Genomic DNA, 10,138 nt, shown 5'->3' with positions numbered 1-10,138 from the left:
ACAGGCACCGGCATCTTGTAATGGATGGGATGTCATAGTTCTGTTCTGCTTGTCTCCAGCAGGGGGCATCAGAGCGCTTCTCCTCCAGAAGCGCACCTGTTTCTCATTTTGTCGTCAGCTCTATTCTGTTTATAAGGACTGCCACGCCTACCACTCTGCGTTGGATCGATGTGCTACTGACATGGGTTTTTGTTTGCTTGCTTGTTTGTTTGTTTGTTACTTACTTTGAGTTTTGGGGGTTTTCAAGGGCTTTGTTGATGTTATTGATTTAGTTTGTCCAGTGTCGCTATACAAGTGTTTTTGTTCATACATTTTGTTCAGTACTCTTTGCTTCTCCTGCATTTTTGTTCCTCGACAATTTCACACCCTATGACAGGGGAACTGACATAGAGTATTACCAGATGAATTCCAGTGTATCCCTCCCATTCCTCGGTGCCCTCGACACAGAGACAAGCCTATTATACACCATTGTGTATTATTCCATACAGTTCAGCGCTGTTTCTAAAGAACGTTTTATAGGGCTACCGGTATTCATCATCCCAAGCTTCACAAAGGCACACATCAAAATGATTCTAAGCCAATTGCTACGTGACATTCCCACAACATCAGGAGAGAGCAGTATGTCTCGGAACATCAACGTCTTTTTCGGCACTGCTTATGTTTTACTCTAACTTTGAAGCTCATATCTGACCTTCAGAGTGAATAATGGCATGACAGATGGACTATAAAGCTGCCTCACACAGCTTTTCTGAGCCGAAAAAAAAAAAAATCACACCTCAAAACAATTCTAAGTGCTACCGCAGTCAATAAAGTGTCCATTATTCATTCTTTATCCACTTTAAGAATGGCTTTTAACGATATCTGAAAAATATTTTTAAAATAACATCTTCCCTTCTTTTGACTTTTAATGCAGCTAAATATGAATGCCTCGTTTTCAAGTAATACTTCAATCGACCGTTAACCTGCGGACTGGTCCCAAATCGATCGCGAGAGGGAAATGGGAGGAGGGGTGGGGGGGATTTGTGTGTCTGTAGGTTTTGGTTTTGTACATTTGTGGGGCCGTTACAGCATCGTGGCGCGCATGTGTACGTGTGACGTGAACATGGTTGCGTACCTGCTGTGTATATGTATCCTTGCAAGCTCACGATCGTGTCGATCGCTGGAGGTTGGCTTCAAAAGTCGATCTTCAGTCTAACAAGGTTGGGCACCACTGCCTTCATACTATATCCCGATACCATATCACTCTTTCATCCCCTCACATTCACCCACTCGCTCTTGTCCTACCCTGTCAAAAGCTTCTTTAAGCAGGCCCTGAGATCACAGTGAACATACACTACATAGTAATTAATCATTTGCAGGAGACCAATCGAGAAGCTGGCAGGACTCAACAGGGCAGCAGGCAGTAGCACGATCCCCACCGGCCAACATAAGAGATCAACACAATCTCACGGTATATCCTTCGAATACAAAATGAATGGAAAATGTGTTGCTGACCATATCCCGCAGGTAATGTCAAGTGCCAAATGACACAACGGCACTGCAGATGCAGACTGGCTTACAATCAATACTTTAAATTGAATTGGGTTGAAAGGTTAAGGGAGAAGAAATCATGTTAGATAAAGGTCAACATCCCTGTTAGGATCAATGCTCACGGTGTGTTGAGTTTTCAAATTGGGCAAGGCATAAAATCAATTTTTTTAATACACGTTTACAGTAGATTTCGTAGATGTTCTTTTCACTGCAACCTTCATTTTACTATTCAGATTCAGAAAACTTTATTTATCCCCGTGGGGCGATTAGAGTATCTATCAACTGATAGATGCATCCAAAAAATGCTCCTGTCTCTCTTCCAATTGAAATTGCTTGTTTCAAAACTTGTTTTCTTAAAAATGGTGAGACATTTGAGCAAACTATTCGGAATTATTCATCCATGTAATTGCATTATATGGTGTAAAATTCAAAAATATTTTTGGATTCCCTCTCAGATTCTAAGAGCATATACTAACAATTGAATTACTGTACCATAATAATTTGTATTCCACTTCAGATATGTTCAGAGGTTAAATAGGTTCAAATATGCAATCCCCTTTGCGGTCACTTATAGTCATTGTGAAACAGCAAATCAAATATTACATGAATACGTTTTTGTTCTGCTTCAGTAGACCTTATTCAGAAATGTGCATGTGGGACATCTTTAATTCATTTAAATTTAATGAGTCGTGATCAAAAGGTTTGATGTTTCCATAAAGAGTTGAAGTAATAAAACAAAGCAAAATCAATCGGACTCGAAAACAAGGGCAGAATCAAGGACTAAAAAAGTTGTTACGGCTGCAGGTGTTGTAAAAGTGCAATACAAATAACCTGAGAGTCATAAAGTTGTTTAGTTTTTCACAATATCCCAATTTCATTGAACTTGGGTTTGTACATTCTAAACGTTTCAGAAATTGTTTTAGTTTGTTTGGTGTTGTAGCTAAAAAAATAAATAAATAAATGTAAAAGGGCACAAATATATATTTGGATGTTCCCCACCTTAGATTACAAAAGGAATTATTACTATCTCACCTTTCTCCACAACACAAGCTGACCTCATGGAATTGTGCTTCTCATATCTCAGTTTTAGCTCCGCTTTGATATAATTGTGTTTTTGTTTGGGATATATATATATTTTTTTTTACGGTCAGCAGTGGGTGCCCGGTAGACTTTTCAATTGTCCGTGTAGTTGTTCAGGTTCAGATAAAGTGACCTCTGCTGCAATAGCTTCCTGAGTTCTGAGCGCCAGAGGTCTCTGAATTCCTTTCCATTGTGTTCTCCACGAAGAGACTGGGTGAGTCTACTTCTTGGCACAGGTGTCACCAACTCCGTAGGTTTTTTTGTTGCAGTTCTAAAACCAGGTTGCAGATTTTTATCAATCAGATTTCCAGACAAAGGGAACTGAGATTGTGTATTGAGGGTTTCCCGAGGTCAGCCGAGATAGGGTCAAAATCACCCATGACACTGAACCAGAGAAATTGTAGAAAATGGATATTGTCATGCACTTCAGAATCCTTCTTTACATTGTACAATTCCAGCCAAGGACAAAGCCAATGCAGTATTTTGAGGAGATGCAACCCTTGGTAAGAGATAGAATAAGCTCGAGTAGATTTAGGGACATTTCCTTCTTGCAACGTTATTGCCTTTATAACACTGTGTTCTGTGACTATCCATGTAGTAGCTCATGCAGAATGTTTTTTATTTTATTTTGTTGCTGTTTGATGTCGACATTTATATGATTTTGGTTTATCACTTTCTTTGTGTATGTGCTAATAGAAATATTGTTTAGGATCAAGTATTGGCCTGCAAAGATTATTGGGGAATTTAAAAAGACTGGAAAAAAACGGGATAAAAAGAATTTGAATTTGTGTGAAATTTTGACATAATCATATCTCATGAGAAAGGCCACCCAGTTGGGACGCAATGTCGTGGTTTAATAGTGTCACGGTGTGGTTATTTTTCTTTTTTTTTTTTTTTTCTTTTTCATTGTTATGTACATAAATCCACAGTGGACCGTGCCTCTCCCAGCATTAACATTTCAAACTAAAATAACAATTTGTGTGCTCTCATGATCATTCGCCTTAAAAAAAAATCCCTGAAAATTATATTTGATATTCTGAATCCTTAATTATTAGCGACTGACACTCGCATTTGGATTTTATAATAAATAGGAATAAGAAAACCTTTTATTTGTCTCACAATGGAGACATTCACAGCAGCAAAGTTATGAAAGGAAGAAAGTAGAAGAACAAAAAGTATAGGAGCTGCGATCAAGACAGCCACTCTCACAGTGCCATCTTGAAGTCATCTTCACATAATCACAAAATAATACAACACAACACATAAGACACAGACGGTCATTCAATCTTAACCACTTTTTCTGCATACTCGTTATTTGAAGCAGTTATAGATGAAATAGGAGAGGATCAAAGTGTCCTTTCACCAGTGGATCAGGGACTTTATTTTGGATTAGCCTCCAAATGAGCACTGCCGCCTCTGGGCTAGGACTGAGTGACTTCATTTTGAGGTCATGAAGATGAGATCATGGTACCTTACTTGAGGTCATCCACAACAATGCCTAACTTGACTGCTATTTTAGCCATTTGCTCTGTCTCTTATCCGGACTGCTGGATGAGTTCATCACGGTGTTGTGCTGAAGTCGTAATGATCTAGTGACCCGGGAGGAAAGTGGGGATTGAGCGCACGAGTCGTGTTGATAGGGAACTGCACAGTTTTGGCAGTGACTCTCTTCAATTTGAAGAAAAGAGCACAGAGGCGGCTCACGTAGGCTTTATACTGTCTGTCTTGTGGAAACAAATGTGCGGCCTCACTAAAATCGAATTTAAACACATAATGTTTGTTTTGTACCTGATGTGAAATTATCACATAGTTTATTTTGAGGAAAATTAGGGGGTGGGTGAATCCTTGTGAGAGAGGTGCCAAACATTATCCCGGAGCACAGAGGCGTGAAATCCAGATTTTATTATTTCATCAAGGATGGTCTAAAACACAAAAGCAAACGTGTTATTACAGCAATAAAAGAGTGGCAGATTAGTATTCTGAAGGTTTCCACTCTATTGTTTCATTCATCATCATTGAGTCCTTAAGCAGGTCAAGTCTATTGGTCTCATTAGTTTGTTTTTTTTCTGCCAGTTTTGGTTTGTGGAAAAATATTTCAATTCACCAGGGTTATTGTATGTTTACACTGGCAATTGTTTGTAATATTAAAGCTCATTTGTTCATTGACTCCCTCTTCTTTGCCAAGTGCCGGCTAATTGCAAAGGAGCGCTCGACAGTGATTGCTTTGCTAAATCACTCATGCCTAACAAAAACCGAGCATAACCTCTCACACTTTACATATTCAGAGTTCAAGTTTGCCCTCAATGTTTCTTTTTTTTTTTTTCGGTTAATCATTTGCTGCCTGAATGCAAAGGAGCGCTTCACAGCACAGGTCACTTGAGTTTGCACACAGTCTCTCTTATTTTAACTTTTCGCAGCAATTATGCCTAACAAGAACCCAGCATGGCCACACACACCTGACAACTTTTGATTCAAGACGTGCACTTAATATTGTTTTTTTTCTTTGGTTAATCATGTCTTATTAGACGTGCCAGGTAGACTGTCATCTTCAAATTTATTTTTTTTCCTTTTTTTTTCAGGGCACACTGATGCCATTCGAGCGTGTCCTGATTTCTGTTTCCAGTAATCCGTTGTTTTTGGTGGTTAATAGGTACTGGAATCCCCGTCCCCCTCCTCCCCCCGCTGGGGGCAAAAAGTGAAAACCCGCGAAGTGGGATTTGTTCCCCGTAGGAATTTTCATGCTTCTGTACCGGTATGTGGATGCAATGTTTTTATACAGTTGAATGTGAACCGGGATCTCATGGCTGCTACACAGTATGCTAGCACCCTGTTGGTGAAGGTCTCAAACTACAGGCAGTTGACAACAGACCAGTTATGTGTATGTACATGTGGGAGTAAGCTGGATGGAAGAGCCGCTGTCCAAGATCTCATTGTCTGCCTGTTTATTGATGTTATTGCAAGCAAGAAACATCGCAGGTACCAGCATGTTTAAGATATGTCAACAGTATTTACACTACAAAAGATTACAACAGTACACGTATTTACTTTAATTTTTAACTATAAGACCGTATACTGTAATGAACATTCATCAACATTGTTTTCTGAGAAAGGTGAAGAGGCTTGTGTTGGTGGCGTACAAGGCGCTGACTCGTTCGCAGCACTTGGTGGGCATTGGCGGCAGTGCTCTTGAGTGGTTTAGGTCCTATCTAGCTGACAGAACCTTTTGTGTCAGCCTCAAAACTCACTTGTATTCTTTGGCATTCGACTCAGTATGACTTAGATTTGTTCTTGGTTTTACTGTTTGGTGCTTTCTACCGCCTTTATTATCGATTTGTCTTACTGTTTATTGTGCATGTTAAATTGCTCCATCTACAGCACTTTGTATGCAGCGATGGCTGTTTGAAAGTGCTCTATAAATACTGTTGACTTGACTTGTTTTGCAAGTCAAGGTGTAAATCCGCTGGCAGGAACAGCCAAGCCTGTGGGGGAACTTTGAGGAGATTTGTCTGTCTTGATGTGTTTGGGTTTCGATAGCAGAGTACAGGGATGAAAAAGCCTTTTATCAGTTCTGCACTGCTTTATCTAGATAGGTGGTTCAATCGTTAAATCAAATAGAGTCAGAAAGAAATAACATACCCTTTGTTTAGATTTATCGAATTAGTGGTGCAGGTCACATCCTGCCCCCAGTTTGCCTGCAGTGTTTCATGTCCTCTTCTTGTGTTTCAGTATCCAAAAGCACTAGACCTCTGAGAGCTTTTCTTATACCTTCAAGTTTTCATTGCAAGCCGTTGCGGTAGTTAGAAGAATTCTGTAAGGAAAAAAAGACTACCCACAGCTTTGTGGCGCGGCAGCCAGGACGTGGACGGAGAATTAAAGAATTGAGTTTTGGTGTGGTTTGGGGCATGTTTGTGGGTTTTTCAATTCTTTCCATTTTTGAGATAAAAATGGCAAGACAGTGACCTCACATGGTTGGGGTTGAGGATTTTTTTCCCACCAATCCAATCCAGTCACACAATTTGAGTAAAGCACACTTGAAAACCACAGAGCTGACCAAAGTATGCGGTACATCAGTAAATGCAGTCATAAAATATTACATTGAAAACAAAATACAGTCAGAACACCAAAAGATTTGTGTACAAAAAGACAACAAAATAAATAAAACCACAAATGTGGCACCGGTGATCAACTGGTGAGTACGTCTGCCTCATAGTGCAGAGGTGCAGGGTTCAATTGCCGGCCTCCCTGTGTGGAGTTTTCATGTTCTCCCTGTGCCTGGGTGGGTTTTCTCCGGGTACTCCGATTTCCTCCCACATTCCTAAATCATGCACGGCAGGTTGATTGAACACTCTAAATTGTCCCCAGCTGTGAGTGTGAGCGCGGATGGTTGTTCGTCTCTGTGTGCCCTGCAATTGGCTGGCAACCAGTTCATGGTGTCCCCCACCTACTGCCCGAAGACAGCTGGGATAGGCTCCAGCACGCCCGCGACCCTCGTGCCAGAAGATGAATGGATGGAAATCCACACACTCATATCGGGTGTGAGAATGCCGGGGAGCACAAATGTGTTTTTAAACAGGATTTAAATATAAGAAGGTTGGGAGCAAGACTAACTTGCTCATTCCAGAGCTTTTGGGTCTCCCTTACGTTTCAACCTTGCTTATGGGAAATCTCTACCGAGTGAACACATACAATCAGGCATAAGGCTCACCTGGTCTGTGAACTATCTGTGAACTATCAACTGATTTGGACAGGAAATATTGAACTATGTGCGTGAGAGAAAACCTTTTGTCTGGTTTAAATATTCCGGTCCTGTAAGGTGTCTTACTCTACGGAAGATTCCCAGAGCTCCAAAGTCAACATGGGTTGCTATGGTGAGAAAATGCTTTTCGATTGCAGTGACCGGTTCCCTTTTGTATTCCAGACACAGCATGCCTTTTGTCTTTTGTCTCAAGTGGCTAGAGTATCTCACTTGTGCCATGCATTCGCTGAGGAAAAATGTATGTCTGCTGCACTGTAATCTTTTCGTGACTTATCTCTCCCATCACAATATATCTTCTCGTTCTTGAAGGGACTCGTGACGTAAACCCAATAATGAGGTTTGGGGATGGAGGAATTGACCTCTTCCCATCCATCAACTGGATTACACTGAACTTGGTCAAGTTGTTTCCTTGCTTTAAATCCTCAGTTCTGTCAAAGTGGAAGATGGATCGCACGCTAACTGATTGGTACTCATTGCGTCTCTGGTTTAAAAGGCTGTTTTCATCATTGTTTAAAGACCGTCGTCATTGGTAACTGCAACGATACACACTCAGCCTGCAGTTATGTAGCGATAATGGTTTTGTTATCCTCATTAGCTTGTAGGATGAGGACCAGTTCTGTGTACGCGCACAAATGAACCTTTGGATTCAGACATGGCATTCATCAGCCATTTAAAGGCATATGATCATTTCATTGAGATCTATTGGAATTGTTATTTCAATGTGAATCTATGGATCGATTTAATTGACTGGTTGATGTTGGGGAAATTTGAGGATTGAAGACTCTGGAAGCACATTAGTCACAATAGCTGGTGGACCGGTAATTAGATATGCACACCAAGAATGGGTTTTGATGGTGTGGCATCCGTTCATCAGTTTACACGATGCCCAATGCAACAAAATGCCTTGCAGATGGTGTCACTTGGCAGACAGTTTTAATGTTTATTATCTGCTGGCATTGTGGTTTTAGATATCTTATTTGTTGCTGCGGAAACCTTGTGAAATACTTTTCAGCCGCGACTGCAAATGCAACACATGAACAAAATATCCCTCATGTTTCTCCTCAAGGGCAATCTTTTCGACACCGATTCAGAATAAAATGCCTTCATCCCAAAAGGAAACATTGGGTACAAAAGTACCACAAGGATTTCTTTTGTGAACGCAGGCTGCACTCAAATTTTACTTCCTAAAGTAAGTAAAAGCCGACTCACAAATGAAAAGTGACCAAACCTATTTGGGAAATAAAAGTTAGCAGGTCATGAAAGGCATCACACAAAACTACAGCAAATCTCACTAAACTTCAGCTCACTGCTTCATTAAAAGGGCTAAATCTACAGGCAGCTTATCTTTTGGCACCACTGAAACCGGTGATGGCAAAGAAAGGACATGAATGATAAATGTAGAACCGGACTTGGGACTTATTGTCTCTGTCTTTGCCGTGAACAATGACATTAATTTGCCTTTGAAAGTATGTTACAAAACCAGTGCATGTAAAGACCATGTATATAAAGGCATGAGCTAATGACTGGTTGCGCGATTTGTTTTTTCTCACTGCGTCCTTGATGACCATTTACTGCTCTTCCGTATTTCATGTACGGTAAATGAAATTGTCCAGAGAAATTAGGTAATTCGCAATTGTCTAGGTAGTCCATCCATCATTCTTAGTATGTGCCGCAGTCGATCGCAGTTGTCTTTGGGCAAGAAGCGGAGCACACTCTGAACTGATCAACAGCCAATCACAGTTCAGGAAGTAGTTTACCATTAAAACATATGGAGGCTGATGGCTTTGACTATTGATCCATCTTACTTTGGGCTTTCTGGTAATAATGGTGCCTTAATAAATCTGATTCGGTGAATGTCGTGAATTCAGTCTTGTTTCCATCAGTTAGAGCAGGGTTGCCCAACCAATCGATTGCCATTGACCGGTAGACCGTGACTAGTCGCAAACGGGATTGCGAGGGATGTAGAGGAAAATGGGGGATAAAAAAACAGACCAAAAAATATGTTTGTGTGTGTGTGTGTGTGTGTGTGTTAACAATTTCGTGCACCCTCTAACCTAGGGGTGTCAAACTCAGGTCCTGGAGGGCTGCTGTCCTGCATGTTTTCCAAGTCTCCCTGTTGCAACACACCTGATTGAATGATCAGATCATCATCAAGCTCTGCGGAAGCTTGACATTGAACCTGTTCATTTGAATCAGGTGTGTTGCAACAGGGAGACTTAGAAAACATGCAGGACCTGACTTTGACACCCCTGCTCTAACCTGATGGCATGGTCAGATGTCCCTGAAAGCGTTAATATTATCGATTTTTGCATGAGTGTAGACTGCACCCTAAGTATTCTATCAGTCTCACTTCCACAAGAGCTATTTCAAAAATAAAATAAAAAAGCAGGTCACCCTTAACCGATGGTGGCGCGTGACCTACATCATCGGAAGTTTTTAGCGGTCAGCAGTCTGCAATTGCAGCTTGCGATCAGAACTGATGCGATATGTATTTTTTTAATGATTATTATTCTCTTTTAACGTGTGTTTCATCTGCAAATCAGCAATGGCACTGGCAAAGAATGGGAATTCGGAAAGCCGGGAGAAACAGTTTTGAACGGAACGCTCGAGCTACAATAGCGATGTTCATACAGCTCATGCCTCCATGTCGGGTATTTACTAAGGTAGGCGGTGATTTCCTTTTCACAAACTCTTGTATAGACTTTTTGTTTCCTTCGTGTTTGGGGCTGTTATGGCTGTTGCTCATTGGTTGGGTAACGGCTCGATCACAGA

The sequence above is a fragment of the Hippocampus zosterae genome, chromosome 10 (assembly GCF_025434085.1).
Source record: "Hippocampus zosterae strain Florida chromosome 10, ASM2543408v3, whole genome shotgun sequence".
In the NCBI taxonomy this organism is placed as follows: Eukaryota; Metazoa; Chordata; class Actinopteri; order Syngnathiformes; family Syngnathidae; genus Hippocampus; species Hippocampus zosterae.
Note: the sequence above shows the minus strand (reverse complement) of the source record.